The 21,009-nt window shown below is 37.7% G+C and overlaps 1 protein-coding gene across 9 annotated transcripts in view; it reads right to left on the bottom strand.

Moving 5' to 3' along the window:
• TCF4 (transcription factor 4) overlaps positions 1-21,009 on the bottom strand; it is a 348,000-nt gene that overhangs the window by 236,147 nt on the left and 90,844 nt on the right. The window lies entirely within an intron of this gene.

The raw sequence follows: 21,009 nt of genomic DNA, 5'->3' as shown, positions 1-21,009 counted from the left end.
AAATGTGACCAATCTAAAAGCACTCCATAAAAAGTAGTCTTAACTGAAACAATTTTCTTTGAGAGTAAACTTATTTCAAATTAGGTGAGGATAACAGTTGAAAGTAAGCTGCCATATATAAAGACTTTGAAAAAAAAAATCTAAGTACCATTCAACATTACGCAGATAAGCTTTAAAGTAGCTAAACTGAATGTGAAAATACTGGTACCTTTTAAAGACGTGCATATTTACAAATATACATCACAAGGTGCAAGAAATAAAAGGCAGATACTTTAGAAAACAAAATGTTAAACAACAGAAGAATACATTTAAGAATATGCTTTATTTCCTAACAGAACAATATATAACTCTGACATCTTGTATGTGTAATTACACATGTATTTTTCAAATCATGCATGTAATTTTGATGTTACAAAATCCATAATATTATAATGACTTCAGATATACAAATTGATATTTAAAATGCCTATTTGATAAATAATTTATTAACTTTATTCCAGTGGGAGGAGGGGGAAAGCACCAAGATGAAACATGTAACAGTTTTCTCTTTTCTTCCTTTCTTTCCCGATACTTCTTTTCTCCCCGGGGTGCCATTTGTGAGATTCTGAGAAGGGGAGGCTGGCTTAATTGAAATATTTGTAAGCTGTAATTGCTCTGCCTAACCACAACGGCCCACTTCTCCCAAATGGCATTCCTTCCTCTTGCTTTCTTCTTTTTCTTCTGTTTCCTTTTCTATTTTAACAAAATCTACTTCTCCTGTGTCTTTTATTCTCATTTACTCTCACCCCCTATTCCAGATGCTTAATGAATACTGGTGAAGCCAGTAGTTTTACATACTCAAAATTCTTCCCTAAAATCCAGTTTTCCAGCACAGTCCCTTTTGCTTAAAATAATCGCTCCCTTAAATTGATATTCATTTTATCCCTTCGAGATTGCAATCCTTCCACCTGTGTTTAACACTGCAGCCTATGACCTGGCGGTGATGACCAATCAATCTTACATGTTCACTTCAGGGGTCATGTCTTAGTTTTAGGCCAATTTTCTCTGTATTTAGGCTCAAATGTGCAAACCACACTATATTACTCTGCAAAACATCAATGAGAAGGCTTAATTAAGTAACACTGACAGATAAATCCATTTCTTTCTCAGTAATCAAATCAAAGCAGGTTGACATAACACAGGAACTTAATACAGTTATTCCCTTGTAATTGGAAAAAGGCCCTTTACTTCTCATTAAAGCAATCTTCTGGGTATTGGCATAATAAGAAGGCTCAGAGCTTTAATACTGCCCTATAAAAGTCTCAAGATACAGACCCCTTAAGCAAACAAGCCAGATTATCTAATTCCTTGATCACAGAAGAACATGTAGTTCCTACTGTTTTAAACTACTCATTCTTTATCTCTGCTGCAATTAAAAAGAGGTAAATCAGTAATCAAACACATACAACAGAAATTTGTAAAAATGCATAAACTGTTTACAGTTTTATAAATCTACCTCCACATGTATTTGAAGGGAAGCAGTCCATTAAAAATGAATTGGAAATACTTTACAAATGTGAAATTGTAATAGCTTGACTCGGGGAAAATACCTTTATTTTACTCCATGTGCTCAATAGGACATATTTTGCCTAATTTTACAGTGTCATACTTAACCATGCAGTACAACTTTGTTAATCAGAATTGTGAGAGAATGCAAGTTTTAGTAAAACATTTAATTTTTGTGGTATATAAAAAATAGTTAACTAATTTGGTCAACTGTAGGTTGCTTTAACCAGGCTAAAATCTAGAAAAAGTGCAACAATATTATACCCTGTTCACATCCCAAAACTAAACAAAATCAGTTTTTACCCTTTTCACTCTAATTTTGAGTGAGTTTTGTTACTTATTTATTGGTAAGTGATCAATCTCAAAATGATTATAGCAACTCTTTCTGAAAGGATAATTTATAATCTAGGTACTACATAAGTGATTCCCGAATGTTGGCTGACCACTAAAATATCCCAAGGAACTTCATAAAATATATAGATAACAGGGCCCCACCTGGGAACTAATGAAGAAAAGATCAAGGGCTGAAGTCAAGAAAAAAATCTATATATTTTTTTCTTCCTATCCCATATTCCTCTACTTTTTATTTTTAAAAAGTTTTTAATTACTATACACTTAAAACTATATAATAGTTTGTTGTTTCTAAACCATTTGCGAGTTGGCTACATCAGGAATATCCCTCTAACTCCTTAGTTCTTTGCATTTCTTAAGAACAAACCATTATCAAAATCAGGAAACTTACTGTTAAAACTCTGATCCAATCCATAATCCATATTCCAATCTGACACTCTTCTCCTCTTTGGTAGAGGACTCAGTCCCAAATCATGTAGTGCATTGAGCTGCCACATCTCTTTCATCTATTTTAATCAGTTATAGTGCCTCAGTCTTTTCCTTTTTGTGATATTAGAATTTTTGTAAAATACAGGTCAGATATTTTATAGAATGTTTCTCAATTTAGGCTGATCTGATGCTTCTTTATAATTATATTCAGGTAGATATACTTCTACAAAAGTGGCCTTGTGTCTTTCCCAGGATATCCTGTCCAGAGCCACATGATGGCATGTTGGTATGCCCCTCATTTGTTGTCAATTTTGGAGGGTTTATTTTTGTTGTTGTTGTTTTACTTTTTGGCCAACTCTTGCTCATTGTTGTCAACTTTGATCATCTTGTCAAGGTGGTGTGCAAATTCTCCACTGTGTAATTACAATTTTTCCCTGTTGAGCTAATCGGCAATCTATGGGGAGATTCTTTAAGAACGTTAAAAGTAGTTTTTAATTATGTGTGCAAGTGGAAATTCCCTCAACACCCGCTCTGGCCCCATCTTCGTATCAGATCTTACAGATTGGATAGTCTTACAGATCCTCTGGTCTGTGACCAACTGGTTTTTGCAACCACAGAAATGCAGGGCAATAAATGCAAAAGTTAACTGAAATTTCTGCTCTATTTAAATTGACAAGAAATAGTCCTAGATCGTTTATAACCTAGAGACATTTCAATGGATATGATTATTAGTTGTAGCCTTGTTTCCTAAGTGGGGATGGAAAACAGGGGCACGAATAGATTAAGACATATTATATAATTCATTCTGAAGGAATTCAGCCAAGATGAAGACAAGACTGAGTGACCTGCTTGTGAATTAATGCCATGTGTAAAGCCAAGTTAAAGAACCGATTTTGGAGTCATGCTCTCCTAACTCTCCCACCTCATTCTGCAAACCACTGTGTAAAAAGGAGACCTGCCTAGCAGCCACACTTCCCAATTAAATTCAAATGGATAGACAAGCACACTCACGACAGAGAAAAATCCAGTATGGTTTTCATATGCTGACAAAAAAAAAAGTGGGAAACAGATCTAACATATTTTAAAAGGGGGAGGTAAGCTGACACTTTAAAAAGAATATATTCCCGCATTTAAAGAGCAGGTATACAAAGGAACTAGCCACCCTAACGAAGTGAGGAATAAAGTTTGACCACAAAAAAGATTCTGAAAGGAACTCTGCCATTCAATAGAACATAATGCATATTACACAAAACTCAGTGAGTTAACAGTGCAATCAATGTAAGGTAGAAATGGTCCTTTTAGCCTTTGGATAAAGCCCTTGTCATCTTATAAACTGAACAGTGTTGACAGATTTCAACTCTGACTTATAAAGGCTTAGAAAATTTTCCTCACAATTCCATTTCAGCCAAATGCCTGGCAGACATTGGCAAAGGTTTCTCTAACTTGGGCTTATAAATGTGTGTGGGGTGTGTGTACGTATATGTGTGTGTGTGTGTGTGCCTGACTGTGAAATCAGCATATTTACACACAGGATATACACACTTGCCTTCCTTAATAGTTTCTTGACATCAATGATGGTGTTTAAAACAGTTCCCATATGCTGCAACTTGTTTAGCTGATAGCTCCTTGTTTTTGATCAGATCTGGTCAGAGAGGTCTGACTGGTGATTTAAGCATTCTACATTTTATCTCACAATAACGTAATCACACTTTTTTATTATGCTTTCTACTTTCCAAAATTTGAAATATATTCATCTTATAGAAAATGATAGATCTGGGATCATTTAAAGCATGAAAAATGGGATCAAGAGAAGGCACGTACTTAAATACAAGCAGACCAAAATCATTTTTCAAAAAGGAAGAAAAAAAAATCACAAGAAAAAGAAATCAGTAGATATACTATATACAAGAGGCCATTCCACATAAGACATTCAGGCTATTACTATTACTTCTTTAATTCTAACAGGTAATAGAATACTTGCTAACATTCATTAGAATACTTGCCAAAACAGGAAGGTTAGATAGTAGTGTAATGATCCAGTTTGCATCATGTCAGCAACGGAAATGAAATTGCTACTGTCCTCTCTGCACTGCCCTGTGTCTCATACAACCTCGTTGCACTGAACAGGGCACAAGTCTGACATCAGTGTGGGAAAGGCCCAGGGGCTGTGACAGCAGCTCAGGTCTATGACAACAAAAATGGACTATGGCTTCCCCCGAACCACGCCGCTGTTCTTACTTTCACTTTTGAGTGGTTGGAAACATGCTCATAACTCAAGTAGTGAAAATACATCTGCCTTAATTTACTAGTCCAGCTGTTGGGGGTAGGACCTGAAACAGATTAGAAAGCATCCACTGATAATTTCTTAGGTTTAATCACATCAAATTTATGGAAATAAGCATTTTTTTTTGTTCTAGTGAGTCTGCAAGTCTGATGCATCCTGCCTTCTGCTCATCTGATAACGGATGCGATACTGGTCAGAAAGAGACGAGCCGCTCTGATGTACCGGTCTTACAAATTCAGTAAGCGGAATGGTAAAAAGCTGTAACTCTTCCTCAGGAATGGAAGAAATGTCATTAGTCTGAAACGAGATAGAGGCAAAGACCTGAAGAATGACAATAACCAGGCATCTTGAGAGAAAACAAAAAGCAGGGAAGGAGTCCAGGGGAGGCCGGGGCTGTCAGAAGAGAATAATGATTTATCTGATGAGATTAGCAGAAAGTTTGATTAGAAAAGATGCCTTCTTAACATAGCAAAGATTGCAATGTTACTTTAAGATTTTGTTGTAGGAAAAAACAGTGCCTGCCAAATGTGGTCTGTAACTGCACAGGCTAGCCATGAGTGATACAGTGGGAAAATAGCCACTAAGCCAGATTTTATTTGATTTGTACTGATGATTTTTATTAGAATACATGGATCATTGCTTCAACCTTTCCATGTAAAACCAAATCAAATTCAAAAACTCACACATCAGTCACCTAACCTTATGTCATTCCTTCTGCTTTACTAAAGTTGAGCCACATTTCAGCTGATCTGTCCCCGATAAATCGTTCAGCTACTCAAAACTGTTGGGCCAAATTCTGGGAGGCAAGTGGTACACAAAAGAAACGCTAAATCTGCAGTTACAAATAAGAAAGCCAAAGAAAAGAAATACTGCAAGCTTCATAAATACAGAATGAAATCAAAACAATATACAGCCGATGCAAAACAAGATAAAATGAATTCTCTTTGTTGTATCAAATGTGTTATAATTGGTTTTTAAAAGGCTCTCAGACCTCCCCCAGATTTTCTTAAACCCTCTTTAATTCAAGACACTGTACAGGACTCTGCAAAGCAAATTGCTCTGAAACCAGAGAAAGTCCACAATTATGTGGCATAAGGAGATCTAAACTGCAATAAACAGTTTTACAAATTAAAAATGTTACAACCTTAAAGGTGAAAATTATAAATGTTAAATATTACATTTGTGGGAAATCTCTGTATTATTTCTAAGAATGACTTCATTAAGAGGAACAGAAGTTTAATTATATGAAATACGGCAACGGTGCCTAAAACCGACTTCCTACCATTTCTTTACCTTATCCATTTCATATCAACATTTTCCCTTTCTCCCTCAGAAACATTGCAGGTTTCAATTTAAACCTGTAAGCAATAATTATTGTTTGGATATGCATTTCTAGTTAACACATCAGTTCCATTCTTCATGATTTCCTATAGTGTCTCAAACAACATCTGAAATGCACATTATTATCTTTTCTTCAGAGAAGGCAAACAGCTTTCCCGGTTACAGCCCATCAGCAGTCCCAGTGTCTTCCAGAGGCTGAGCATGAGCCAAATGCTAGTACCTAATCAAAAACCCAATACAAAAAATAAAATAACCCAATACCTCTGAAAACTAGAGGTCACCATACTTTCAAGGTCTTTGGTATAACCCTGTGTGGCTGAGACAAGGCTATGTATTCATCCACCCACATCTTTTCATGCACCTGACCACCCAGGAAGTCTAAATCTCCCATCCTCCTTTGCAGTCCGGAGGTACCACGTGACTACGACTGGGCCAATAGAATATGAGTAGAAGTAATGGTTGCCTTTTCCAGGCCTGGCCCCTAAAGCTTCCCATGCAATCTTCTATGCGGTCTATTTTATTCTCTTTGGCCAGCCTGATACCAGTATCTAATGAATCCCCAAGGTCCTAGAGGATGGCAGAGCTGAGGCACAGAAGAAGCCAGATTCCAAGGAGAAAAGCCCACCCACATTGGTCTGTGACACCAGGGAAACAACCCTTTGCAAAGTGTTGAGCTACTGAAGTTTGGGGATTGTTTGTTCCAGCAATTAGCATACCCTGACTAATGCAGCCTCCAAAACAGACTTCCGTGAATTCTGGCGCTATGATTCTATCTTCCAAGTAAAGCAAACATACGCAGTTAGCCCTGGCACCAGTCAGAATTGTGAAGCAGGGGAAATTGGTCTTTGAACTATCCTTCTTTCCCTTTCAGACTTGTTTTCCCCTCTTAGCATTTCCTCCCTCTGAGCACCAAATGTTCTCAGGCTGCTCAGTCTCGTCTGTCTCAAGAAACTAAACCCAATACATTCATTATCCATTCATTCTTTCAACCATTACCTTCTGAACGCCACTGGTGACGACGGTGTGGTGAGCTGCGTGCTACTTCTGCAATCTGGGAGAAACTCTTTAACATCTCAGATTGTATGTTTCCTCATGTGTAAAATGGGAATGATTGTATCTACCCTCCAGTAATGTTGTGATGATTACAGATAATTTAGGAAAAAATGTCACCAGAGAACTTAGAACACACAGGAACTAAAAAACAGGAAAAAAATATGATAACTCTTATTTTTATTATGAGTATTGCTATGATCGGAGCATGATATTTGACACCAAAGAGAATACCAAATTAAGATAAAATAGGGTCATAACTCTCTGAAATATATAATATACATTGGGGAAAATGTCACATGAAAAAAAAGCAGAAATGGATTACTAAAAAAATGTTGCAGAATTTTAGAGAAGGGAGAAAGTTATACAGGCTAGAATTGATTGCATAATATTGATGATTTAGGATATAGTGATGTTAAATTTCAAAGGGGCCTAAGGGACAAGTTCATGCACACCCTAAGGGAATAAACTGCTATACCCCAGCACCCCTCATGCCACGTTGTATAAGAGGGGCACCTGTTCCCAGTCTTTCTATGGGCTCAGCAATAAATTCCATGCCAACTATGACACAGATGTCCCAAATCCTAGCACAATAGCAGTAGGGGGCATGAATTGATTTTGCTTTAAAACAAACAAAAAACAGCAAAAACAAAGTACCTAACTTTTCCTGAGATATATCTAAGGAGAAGGAAAGCAGTGGTATCCTGGTGAGCTCACTGGCATCATGCCTGTATCTTTCCAACTCCAAGGTCAATGGTGCAACACGTTGGTAACTCAAACCCAGCGCTAGTAGAAGTATTTACACCAGGGTAATTGGTAAACGTTACAAATTGTGGCATTTATTTTTTCTTTGAAGAGGAGCTTATGAAACATTTACCACCACACCAATAAAAACAATCATCCATTGTGGCATATTTTTACTCAAATTGCTTTATTTCACTCAGAGCCACTACTTAGGTAGGTTGTATTATCCTCATTTTACAGATAAAATATCAGGCCTCATGATGTCAAGTGATTGGCAAAGAATCCTGTTGCCTGTGCTCCTTGAACTAAACACCAGGCTGCTTACAAAAGTGAAGGACACCTGGATTTCTTTTTCTCGCCACATCAAATAGATATTCCTAGGAACACAGAGAGCCATCCCTTAAAAAAATCTAAATTCAGCTGGAAGCAGTGGGATATACCTGTGGTCCCAGCTATTAGGGAGGCTGAGACAGGAGAGTCACTTGAGCCCAGGAATTCAAATCCAGCCTGGGCAACACAGTAAGACCCTGTTCCTTAAAAAAAAATGTCCAAATCCAGGCATTCCCCCTCCTTGTACCTTTGTTTTTTTTTTACTGTCCTTCATTTTGCTTTTCTATTCACCAGATGCTCCTTAATCAATATATACTTCATTTCTCTCCACCCTTATCTCTACACATACAGTTCAACATTTTGTTCCTATGTTCTTTCAAGAATGACAAATTACAATGTCTCAAGAAATATACTTGTGCCAAATAGTTGGGCTAAGTTATGGACAAACTTTAAATCAAGAATTCCTCATATACCTGCACTCATCAAGGTAACCTCTGCCATCTTGGGCCAAGCTACAGACTCCACTGAGTAAGGCTGGGTTGAGGAAGAGCTGAGAGACCTCTGAAATGGCAGAGGAGGTTTCTGACATTAGTTCAATAAGGACTGCTGTCAATATCTGGTGTCAGGCTTAGATACGGACCTCTGCAGGGTGGGAAAAACCATGAAACTTCAATAGGGCTCAAGTGCAGCCTGAGACCCAGTGGGTCCACATATTAGCAAGGACAAAGGTTCTTTCCATCCTTCCCTCCCCTCTGCCACCCCCATACCAACTTCATCCTAGAGCAGGCTTCTCTCATGGTAATAGGATCTCTGGATCTATTTGCTTCCTTATTACTTTCAATGGAAGAGAGTTCAGTCTACAAAAGAGCAAAACTCCTCCTGAACTTCTTCCCAACTGGTACCACAATAAGACCAATCCCTAAAGCTAGGGACTACCTTGCATGGATTACTTGGGTCGGGATGACCCAAAGTAGTCACTGTGATGAGGAGGGTAGGATTACCTTGATTGGTTTAGTCCAATCACAGCTGTCCCTTGAGGATGTAACAATCCCACACAAACTACACGGACACCACACACTGGGGAAGGAGTAGAGTGTATGTTACTGCAACAACCACAATCAGAGCCTCAAAAACCACTGGTGTATCAATTTACAGCATACAGTGCATCGCCAAAGAGGTCTCTGTGCAGACCCCATCATGCCACCCCCTCCTTTAAATATTTTAAAGTCTTCCCACTGGTGTCAGGATAGGAGCAACATTCTTGATTGCAGATGTCAGGCCATCTTGGTAATGCACCCACACACCCTGGCTTTCTCTCCTCCGTTACCTGATTCCTCCAACAGTGCTCATGCACATCACTGGCTCTTCTGCTGCAGAACTTGAACATGTGTTTCCTCCAATATAACACTTCCCCACCCACTCCCACCACTCCCCATTCCTGCTTTGTCTATTTCTCGCCTATATCAACTCTCAGCTGAATCCTCACTTCCTGGGGGCAGCTTTCCTTGCCCCCCCCTTCTCCCCCAACTAGTAATAAATGTCCTTCTCGGTCATGAGTTTTGTCCTCCTCCTTCACTGGACCTGCCACAGATGTAATTTCACCTTTTTATGATTCTCAAGCTGCATAAAGCCAAGGACTGTGTGTGGTCTACCTCCCATCCCACCACCAGTACCCAGCGCTGTGCAGGGCAGAAAGGGGCCCTCGGCACAGCCCTGGTTAATTGGACTGTGTCTTCAGCCCCTCAAATGGGCCCTGCATGCAGGAAAATATCAAAAACGCCAGCAGAACTCCCAAAGTTATGACATATTCCACAGTGCTCCTGTGACTTTGAGAAGAATGACCTATGATGATGAAAATTCATAATGAATTTTTACCCTGTCTGTCCACTATTAACTAAAGAAATTACACCACAGGTACACCATAAAGATTAGCTTGGCACAACACGTCTTTTCTCTGTCATTTAAATAAGTGCTCATTTCACATATACACGAGTACAGATTAAGATTCAACAAGAATTATGCAGATCAGTGCTCTTAGCACATTGCAACACTTCACTTGCCAGTCACATGACCAGATGGAGTTAATGTACAAGTCTCAAGCTCAGTGACTTCTATAGTAAAAAGGCAGTGAAACAGTCAGCCTTCATGTATGTCTCATCCCTTGACAGAAATAATCTCTTATATGGTCATTGTAAAGGGAAATATTTGCCTCTTTATGTTCACTTTGATATGCACCCTAGTGATTTGATACATATTATATAATCATTGGCCTCAGGACAGAGGAGAAAACAACTGTTACCTCTACAGTAAAACCGCTTTCTGCGATCAGGTGATAGGAAGACAGAAAGTGGGTTAGGCATTCTGTGTCAGTTACTGGGAAGGCAGTTACAACTCAGCATTTTTTGGAAAACCTTCCCCCTGCAACTTCCTCATTGATTAACAAGAATATCATTAATATTTAAAGTTCTGCTTCAGTTATAATAACCAGAACCACCCTGGTAACAACAGTAAATACCCTACAGGAGTTTACTGCTTTCAATTTTCAAGGCCCTTTCACGCACGGCATTTCATCTTCCTTTACAACTTCATACATCAGACAAAGTCAGGGGCTGGTCCAAGCCCTCAAGGCAAGTTATTGGAAAAGCTGGGAGGAGAACCTAAAATTTCTCCTTTCAATCTCTTTCCAAACTGCTCCTCACCCATTTTCTTGTGCCATGAAAGAGAAGTGACATCTTCAGAAGTTGAAAGCCCAAATTTGGATGAAAGATGTTCTCTGTAGAAAAGTTATCTTTCCTCTTTGCAAATTAATTAGTCAGAATCCCAATTTCCAAATTATCAGGGCTCTTGTTTCAGGTTAAATATGCCCCACAGTAAAACACAACTGTTTAAATTAATACTGAAGCATTTTAAATTCGTTTTCATGTACTTCCCCCCCCACTTCATCTACACAGAAAAAGAGAATATTTTTAAATTGAAGGTATATTTGAGAGATGATGATGATATGTATAATTCTGTAAGCTATACCTGAAAATTTTCAAAGGTATGAATATAATACATAACCAACCACCAAACCTCTTAACAATTAATCCACCTATGAAGAAAGTTTTCTTATAAATAATGACAGTTTACGTAAACTCTATGTAGTTCAGTTCACATTGTTAAAAATCTCATCTATCTCTTAACTGTGCATGAGAGTAGGGCTCAGAAGTAAACTGAGACAGGGTAGTGGAAAAGGGTCCCCACATAGAAAGAACAGCTATTATAAAAGTTCACTCACATAGAATTAAACACATGACTGTACCCTGTGTGTGTGGTAGAGAAATGGCACAAATTTAAATGAATTATACAAAAAAAAAACCTCACCACTTCTTTCTTATTCAGAACATTATTTTATCAAAAGATGCAATGATACTGTTAGTTCTGTCTACCGAATATTCATTTCCCTCTTCTTTCTTCTTAGTAGAACCTGCAGCAGTTTTTGTTATTACTGCTATTTGTTTTCACATAGCCACTCCTCCTCCTAGTGGACCAGTAACAGGTGACTTCATCTCCAGTTCCAGAAGTCCTGCAGCCAATGACAGCCCTTACCCTTCCCTGGCCAAGGACTAGTTTAAAAATGGGCAGTAAAACACAAATGTGCAGCCATCACTGAGTTTCTGGGAAAGGTCTTCCTACTTCAAGGAAAGAAAAACATTATAGGAGATATAGGAGCTGACCTCTTATCTTCTCTGAACATTTTCCTGTTTGGAGGAGATGCATAGAACCAAAGCAGGAATCTCCTTATCATTTCTAGGATGAAACAAGTACACAGAGGAGGGAAAACACCAGAGATTTCGGAATAGGTTATGTCATATAATCCATTTCCTTATGTTTAGGTCAAATTTGAGTCAGGATTTTCTTTTATTGCAGCTGAAAACATTCTAAAGTAAACAGTAGATCCCCGCCTCTTCACCACCCCAGAAGTAGGCTTATGAACTTAATGCTCACCAAGGTTCTTCAACAGTAAATACCAACTCTAGATAAATCTGGACTTCATATACACATATTTGTCTAAGCCCCACAGGGACAGCATTTTCAGGAATTGCACAAGTTATATGCTGCATAATTCCCCAATTAATTCTTCTCCAATCTGCACATGCATCTTTCCTCTCATCTTTCCTGGTCCCTAAGGCCCTGTCATAAATATCAATAAGCTAGTGAATACCTAATGAGTACCTAACACAGGTAAAGCTAATGTCTAAAAAGGTACCTAAAAGTATTTTCTCTTTGATTTACCAGTATCAGACCTACACCCATGCTACATACACAGCCTAAGTACTGCAAATTTTACTCGTGTGTTTAGCTCTATGCATTTTTCTGGGAAGAGAGTCTATAGCTTGCATTGGATTTTCAAAGCAGTCCTTGATAAGAAGGTTAAGAACCTCACTCTAGATAAGCTAGCAAGTGGCAAACCACACTAGCCATTACTGTAACAGAAGTGTGAGCAGAGAATGTGTTTCCCTGATCTTCCTATTTTTTACTCAAGGCAAGTCATCTTTAAGTATCAATAATACCAAAGTTTGATAATATTTTCAACTAAATAAAAATTTGTGGACTCTTCTGGGGCTTCAAAGGCCACTATATTTCACTTCAATAGAAGAAAAAAATAAGTTTCATTACTTAAAAATACGGGACACAACCTATTTTTTATTTGTACCTCTCCAAATACATTATGAATCCTGAGCTTAAAATTTAGTTGAAGAGACAAAATATTCACTTGTAAAAATAACTAACATTAGCCAAAAGTTTTAAGTTGAGCTACAAATGGCAAATAAACATCAAGAAATTGCTTACGGAGATATTTTTGGAAAGAAAATAGAAATTACCTTGCAGCAGGACTTCAAGAGAAGGAAACAAGGATTTCAAGCATTGGAGAGCACAAAGAAGAGAACTCCAAGGTGTGCCCAGAGAACAGGTGAAATAGTAAGAGCCCAGGTAGAAAAGGTAAATAAGGTTTTAACTCAAGATACACTGAAGAATCAAGACCACTTTTATGTCACTGAAGAGTGAGTCTAATGAAGTGGTGAAAGATAAGAAGAGCTCTCGATCTTCTCCATAGAAATGCTGAAAAACCTTCACTTGACCTCGCTTGATTTAACTACTGCAGCCTTTACCAATTTCTCTTCTTCCTTTCCTCTTTTAACTCCCAACTTTCATAATAAGGACCTCAAAACCAGATTCCTTGACTTCAGATCTGCTCCATTCCAAATTATTATGAGACACTGACAACTGTCCCTTCTCCATACAAAAGCCTTCAATGGCTTCCGGCTGCTTTCTGTATCCAGTTAAAATCCCTTAGGTAACATTGAAGGTGCTTCAGATCTGTATTTACCTTCTTTGTTCATGTTATTCTGCTCTGTCATCCCCCTTTGGTGCCCCAATCACACCAGACTCCTCACTGCTACCCAATAGATCTCTGGTTGTTTGGTCTCATGTCTTCCCTCCACCTGGAAAACATTCCTCCCCAAGCAATAAACACACATAGAATGAATAAGTAAAGGAATGGTTCCACTGAGGGAAATATACAGTCTCTCACACACACACACACATACACACAGATCAATCAATTACATACATGTATATATAGGTGTAAGTATGTTTGCTGGTTAGTAGCCTTGATTACTGACCCCACCAGGATGCAAACTTCAGGACAGGAACTTTGACTTGGGCATCTGTGACCAAGAATCTGGACCTTGCTAAGAGCTCAGTGAACATTTGTTGAGTGGAATAAGAGAATTTATCAAACATGAAAACTCAGTACCTTTGTCGTGAAAACAAAAGAGAATCAAAATCATGAAATTTGACAAAATAATTAGTAACTAAAAGGATTTTTTAAAATGTTGATGGGAATATATTATTATAAGACACAATATAATAAAGAAGAAAGCATTTTCCCCAGTAAGGGCTTCCATTACATGTTTTATTTCTCTGAAACACTGAGTGGGGGGAATCTATAAAAAAAATTGACAAGGATGGGATAACAACTTGATTTGAAACATAAAAATATCTATGAGATGAAATGCACAAATTATTACCCCTTTAAAATGAAAACAGATTTGAAATGGCACGACTTGACTACCTGATATATAGTTTATTACTGGTTTACCCAAGGGATTGTGTACAAAGCTCTCCATTTTCTTAAAAAAAAAAAAAGTAGAACCAGCTGGTAGATATATACAGTGCCCTTCAAAAGCCCCTGTTAAAGCCACAAATAATTGCAAAGCTTGTTCAAATCAAATGGACAATTTATTTTATGTATGATTTTGCAAAGCCTTTACAAATATCCATGGATGGCTTTGCACCCCATTTGAAAGGATTTGCTATAAAACTGCACTGGCATAAACAAACAAAACTATTCTCAATATTTATACTCATAACAAAAAACTATGAAGTTCTACATTCAGTTGTGGTTGTGAAAATCCTTACTCCCTGGGTTTTCATTGGCTGTAGTCTAATATACAAAACAAACAGAGTTTTTCCATTTAAATGTAACATGGTGTTACATATATCAAGCATTTTTCAAAAATGCAGCCACAGGGGAGAAAAGCACAGAAATAAATGTATAAATTTTAAAACATACCATAGCTGCTGTAACAGAAGAATATTTAGACTAACAAGAGTGAAACTGGTTTTAAAAAGTCATACAAGTTTTCGACCCCAGAAGAGGTGGAGAATTAGGGGATGGAGAAGAGAAAAAGGAATATTAAGCCAGAAAATATGCCAAACGGAGCAAATGCGTTAGGATAAGAATTGAAAGGTGCTTGCCAAGACAATAGCACAATTTAAGCTGCAGCTCTGTCAGTCAGAGAGACTGCCCAGGACAGGGAGCCTGATCCTAGGATCCTAGGGTCTCTAATAGCTATAATCCCCCATCCATGAGTCAGAGGACTGAGGGACAAAGCCAAAGGCTGGTCAAACAGTCATCACAAAGTAAAACAAGGGAAACTTCCCCGGGCCCCCCACAGCTTTGGCATGCCAGGGGAACCTTTTGTTGCTGTTGTTCTCTTTTTTTTTTTTTTTCTTTTTAATTCAGAAATGTAGCTGCAGTGTAAATAAGGGAAGTCAAAGGATGAAAAGACTCTCTTTACAAAACAAGCTTTCCAAACACACCTGTCCCCTATTTGGAGGATTCTGTGTACCAGTGCAGATATTACAAGCAGGATTTCTAATCCTCCAATTTGCCCCACAATTTCCTGTCACTTGGTCTCTCTGGTGATAGCTCTCAAAGGTTCATACAGATACGAATCCCAGGGGTGTGGTGAGGGACGCATCACAGATGCTGGTCCCGGGCCACCCCTCCCAGTGGAGTCCAGGAATGTGCAGTTACAACAAACACCCAGCATATTGGTATGCAGGGGGAACCACTTGGAGAAATACTGGGGCATCAATCAGAGCTATAGTTTTCCTAATGTCACTGACCCTCAGATCTGGAGAACTGTTAAAAAAAAAAAAAATATATATATATATATATATATATATATATATATATATATATATATATATATATAATTACTAGGTACCTCTAAGAGGTACTGAATCAGAATCCTCTAGATGGAGCCCAAAATTCCGAATTTGGCCAAGTCTCTCTTCCAATCACCCACTGACCTCCCCACACACTTCCGATGGCAGGAAGTGAGCTGTACTCTCTCCTTTAAATTCTATGCACTCCTTGCATACAAGTGTCCATGAGTTGCAAAGAGAATCTGATAATGTTCACAACCTCAAGGGCCAGGTATGTAACGGGGCAGATGTTAATTATCACCCCCAAAAAGAAAAAAATGGACCTACAGCACATCAAGAACTCCAGAGAACCTATATGGTATTAATGATTAATGTACTTTACATCAGAGCCCAGGAGGAGGGACTAGAATAAATAGCTTAAGTACAAAAAACAAACAAGCAGAAAACAAAAGAAACGTTCTGTAAGGGAAAATGATGTGCCATTTTTCACAAAGCAATCTGCGTCCTGAACACAAATACACTACCAAGAGGATGTAATTTTGAAACAGACCTAGAAATACCCGAAGTTTCTTTCAAATCTCCCCCACAGGATTCAGCAACACTCAAAGATGAGTGTCTGTTCTTAAACAACCTGAAACCACTAACACCTAAGCACATGTGAAATATCAAAACAAAACACTTCCCCCACATCCCAATCCCGACAAGGGGATGAAAAGCAGCCGTCATCTGATTCAATCAGACCACATTCAAAGCAGGTGGTTCCGAACATTATTGGAGCCAAGAATGCCAGCTACTTTCCTGCACGCAGCAGCAATACATACGTCTACTTTTTAATGAAACAAGAAGACTCAGAACGGTTTCAGGCCTTTTTGTGGGTAAAATTTCATCCCCGTATTTTTATAGTCAAAAAACCAGAAAGAACATCTTACTGACAAAAATGTGCCCCAGAAGAGCAGGAAGCACAAGGAAAGACCAAGATATGAAAATAAGACTTGTGAAGTCTTCCTATCAAAGCCAGTCAAAATGGGATTTGTGTGGTTATTTTTCCTTTCTTTGGCAAGTTCTTTTAAGGCAGATTCAAGATTACTCTTTATATATATTTTATTTTTACAAATTTGACTCCAACAAAGCAACACACAACATGGGCCAGAGAGGTCCATATTTCTGAACAACTCTAATACCTTTCTCTTTATTAACTATACGGCAAAGATAATATATTTTGCCTTGTGCCTCAGTTTGCTCATCTGTAAAATGGGGATAATGATACACGTTAGTTTGACAGATGGAATGAGATTACTGATGGACTGTATTTAGCAAGGTATTGTGCACACAGAAGTAATACATGCAAGCTTTTACAAGTATTGTTAATATTAATAACTACTGACATTAACCTTTTGTTGACAAAAATAATTTAGATAGAGTTCGATTTCGAATGGAGTAAAAAAATAAACTGAGTAATCATATAAAGGATGACTTAATAATTCATTGTGTAGTTTAGACATATCAGTAACCTTTTTAAAAGCAGACAACACTTCCTCCACTTTCTCCTTTAAGGCCAGAGCAAGGAATATCTGCCCACCCCACTGAGTAAGTACTTAACAAATTCTTCAATTAATAATAAAAAAAAAATCCCCTCTTGCCCGTATGAGTATTTTTATAAACATCTCCAGTGTGGTATAGAAGAGGAATGACTGAGAATGCTGTTTAGTTGAGAGAGATTAGAGAAGATATCGCAACTGTATTAATGGAAAGGTTAAGAAAGAAGCAGGGAGAGAAAAAAAAGAAGTCTTTCAAAAGATGATTTTCCATTAAACTTCAGTTGATTATGGGGGGAAGAAATTCCAGGCTATTAGTCTGTAGTGTTGGTTAATAGTTTTCCTTATTTTGAGAAAACAATGAAAACTAATGAGTTACATCCAGCAGCTTTAAAAAATGAATTACTGTGCATAATTCGTAAGCCCTTACACCACATGCCTCTATGCAGTCCTTCTTTTAGTTAAGGTTTCAAATTAAGGTTATTATTTATGAGAGAAAGTTGGAGAGACATTAAGAGCTATAACAATTCCCCCAGACCATCAGTGGGGGACGGGGGAGCGGCTCCATTCAGAATGAAAGGAAGATATAGTCCGGGCCAAATATTTAAACAGGAGTGCAAAGGATACACACACAGCTCTCCGCACGCACCTGTCACTGCAAAATTCAACACTCACACAATCGAAAGGGCATTTGTGTTCACAAATCAAGTAATTATATCCCTAACTATCCATCTGCATATGCAATTACCCAGTCTGTTGCACAGAAAAGCAGATTTTTGCAGGTGTTTCCTCACCATCTTTCCTTCAAAATCCAGTTGCCCTTTATGTCCCCAAATCTGGGCACATACCAGTCCTCTAATTGAATCTTCGTGGCACTGTGGTGAAGTTCAAGTGTTATGTTTTCACATACCGCGTTCACATACAGAAGATTGTGTAATCTAATCAGGCTCTTGCTCCCTATTACCACTTAACTAATGGTTTAATGGGCTCCGTTTTACACCTTGATGTCAAAGGATGTGCAATGTGCTACCTGACTCCTTTGACGACTCTGTTCCTAGGTCTTTCTGTCACATTCCCATTTTGCATAGGTACTTTAAAATCTCAGAGTTAAAACTCTGGTATGCCAAGTAAAGTTAAATAAACAGAATGACAACCCAGTAGACAGAGAAAATGTGCATGTGTGGTTGAGGGCAGTGCATTTAATAAAAAACAAGCTTTTCTGATTTTTGGAATCACAGAAATTCAAATTGCAAAGTGGTTTTCTTCATGCTCAGAACTTGTTAAACATTTGTTCCTATTGGTGCAAATTGTACGTCTGTGCAGTGGTGTTACACTTAAGAAATCAACAACATCTCAGTCCTGAGGGCATCGAGGGACCAGTTACCCTTCATGTAAATCTCAGACCTAAATTAATCTCAGGCCCAGCTTCATAGAATCTGAGAGCCGGACAGGACGTCAGACGGCATCAAATCCAATAACCATCACAGAAATAGAAACCAAGGTCCAAGTAAGTGCAAAGATATACCATGTCTCAGAGTGTGCTTAAAGGATTGATTCTAGAACCGGAGAGTATTTCTAACTTTAATTTCTTCACTGTTTGAACTTAATGTTCATGCTCTGCCACAGAATCATTTATAAGCACATTTCTTTAATTTCTTTAGATTTCCCTGGATAGACAAACAACAGAAAGTCTATTTAAGACAGTTTAAGAGGAGTCTGCAGTTCTACAAAAGAGAAAAGGCGTGGAGTTAAAACTTTTTCTTTCCTCCTTATAAAGCCTCTAAAAATATACATTTATACATTCTTTTTAACAAAAATTATATACAACCTTTAAAACGTCGTTGTTTAGATCTAAGCAAGACCCAGATTATTTTCTACTTGCTGTAATTTAAGTAAACATGCCATTAAAAAACACAAGCTGGGGGCCGGAGTGGGGGGCAATCGGGCCTAAAGCTCAAGTCTTCTAACTTTTTATCTCCATCTCAAGTATGAGACCCTGATGGCCTTGAGACAGACTTTACTTGCCCTGCACAAGACTCTTGGAGATGCTGACTGATTAAATGTGAACTATCTGCTTCACTCATTGACATGACCTGGCTGTGGAGCCCACGCTGTCAAGACCCTGCTCTATAATTGCTGGTCACCACTGTGACCAAACTGTTAAAAGGGTAAGTAAGAGGAATAAAGACACAAATTAAAAAATTTTAAAAAGGCCTCTCTTAAGGAATGGGGAAAAGCCACATATAGAGGCCCAACATCTTGGCTGACATGGCTGCCAACAGCTGCAAAGATACAGCTATCATCTGGTGTTAAAACATTTGGGAAGTTAGTGGACTTCACTATCTGTTCACATATGACAAGCAGTATTTCAAGAGGACAGGACTGTTAGCATGAGTGGCACAACGACCTTAGGAAACTGTCCTAAACAAAGTGAAAGGATTAGTGACCAGTATTATAAAAACAAGAAACTATCACTACCAACTTGAAAGGCTTTAAAAAAAAAAAAAACCTTTAAGAGCCAAGTTTGCAATTCATAAAATTGTTTTCTGCAGAATGTTCCACATGGGAGGTATTTCAAGAAAAAAGGAGTTTCCTGGTCAAAGCAATTTGGGAATCATTACAAAGTATATCACTCTCTTGGGGTGTTTTACAATATTTAATGAAGAATGTACTCAAAATAAAATTTCTATTAACATGTCCTGAAACAGGGTTTTTAAAAATGCCGGTCTACCTTGTGCTTTCAGAAGGTTCAATAGGAAAAGGGGAGTAATTGAAATTGTATATTACTGATTTGTGAATTATAAGAAATATATTAAAAGCTAATAAATGGAATGTGGTATAGAGTTCAGTACTTATGCATCTCCTCCTTGATAACTCTTGAATGCAGAAAAATGTGGGAAAATCAATCCACGAATTATTTAATGTATACTATAAATATATATCTATTTCTAATAATTCAATCATTATAAACTAATAATGTATATCAAAAGTTAAATATCCAAAGACCAAAACTCCTTTGTCTCTTTGCAAATAACGTGACAGTAAGTTCTTGCCTTCAGTTTCTGTGGACTTTTGTTAAGCCAGACCCTGATCCAATTTTATTTCCCCAGGTCAATGATCCAGCACCTGTTCCATCAACCAAATATAAACAGTAAGATATACATTATATGCACTGAAATATTGTAAGTTGGTGAAACTAAGAAGCTTGAACTATTATAATATACTGGACTTGAAGTCAGGCTTCATTTTGTAAATATTTTCCTCATTTTTATAAGACTTTGCATTCATTCTCCTATTTAAATATTATGTTCTTAAATAACTTTTGTAGTCAGCATTGATAGCTACATTTTTAGTTTTCACTTCTTTGGTCAAAACATAGCAGTTTATTTGTAATATTTATGGACACACACACACACAGAAAGTTTGGTCAGGAATGTACAATCAGGAGGAAAAAGGTGAAACAGTTTTAGCCAATACAGGCTCTTCTCTAACCAATAATGTAAACACAAACTGTACATATATTCTATTTAGAAAGAAAAAAAATGATATGAGTGAAAATTATGGAATCAGATGAAAGGTGGTTTGGATGCACATAGAAGAAAAGTGGCCAATAAGAATAAAGGGAATTCTCAGCTAAACAGAGAGTCTTTTAAGATTAGTATTATGATTTAAGTCTACTTCAAAATGGTTTCAGCCTTATTAAAATTACATTAAAACTAGCCTTGATGCATTTGCATTTAAAGGATTGCCTCACACTACTTAGCAGGCGATGAATTCAGGCCCCATTGATTTATAGTATTAGGGCACTACAATCACAGACATTTTTCAGGATAAAGGACAATAATACTCTGAACAAAAAGATTTAAGGATGCAAGTCATCAAGAACGTGAATAAGAAAAC

This window comes from Microcebus murinus, chromosome 17, assembly GCF_040939455.1.
Source record: "Microcebus murinus isolate Inina chromosome 17, M.murinus_Inina_mat1.0, whole genome shotgun sequence".
Classification (NCBI taxonomy): domain Eukaryota; kingdom Metazoa; phylum Chordata; class Mammalia; order Primates; family Cheirogaleidae; genus Microcebus; species Microcebus murinus.
Note: the sequence above shows the minus strand (reverse complement) of the source record. Positions and strands in the feature narration are given on the sequence as shown.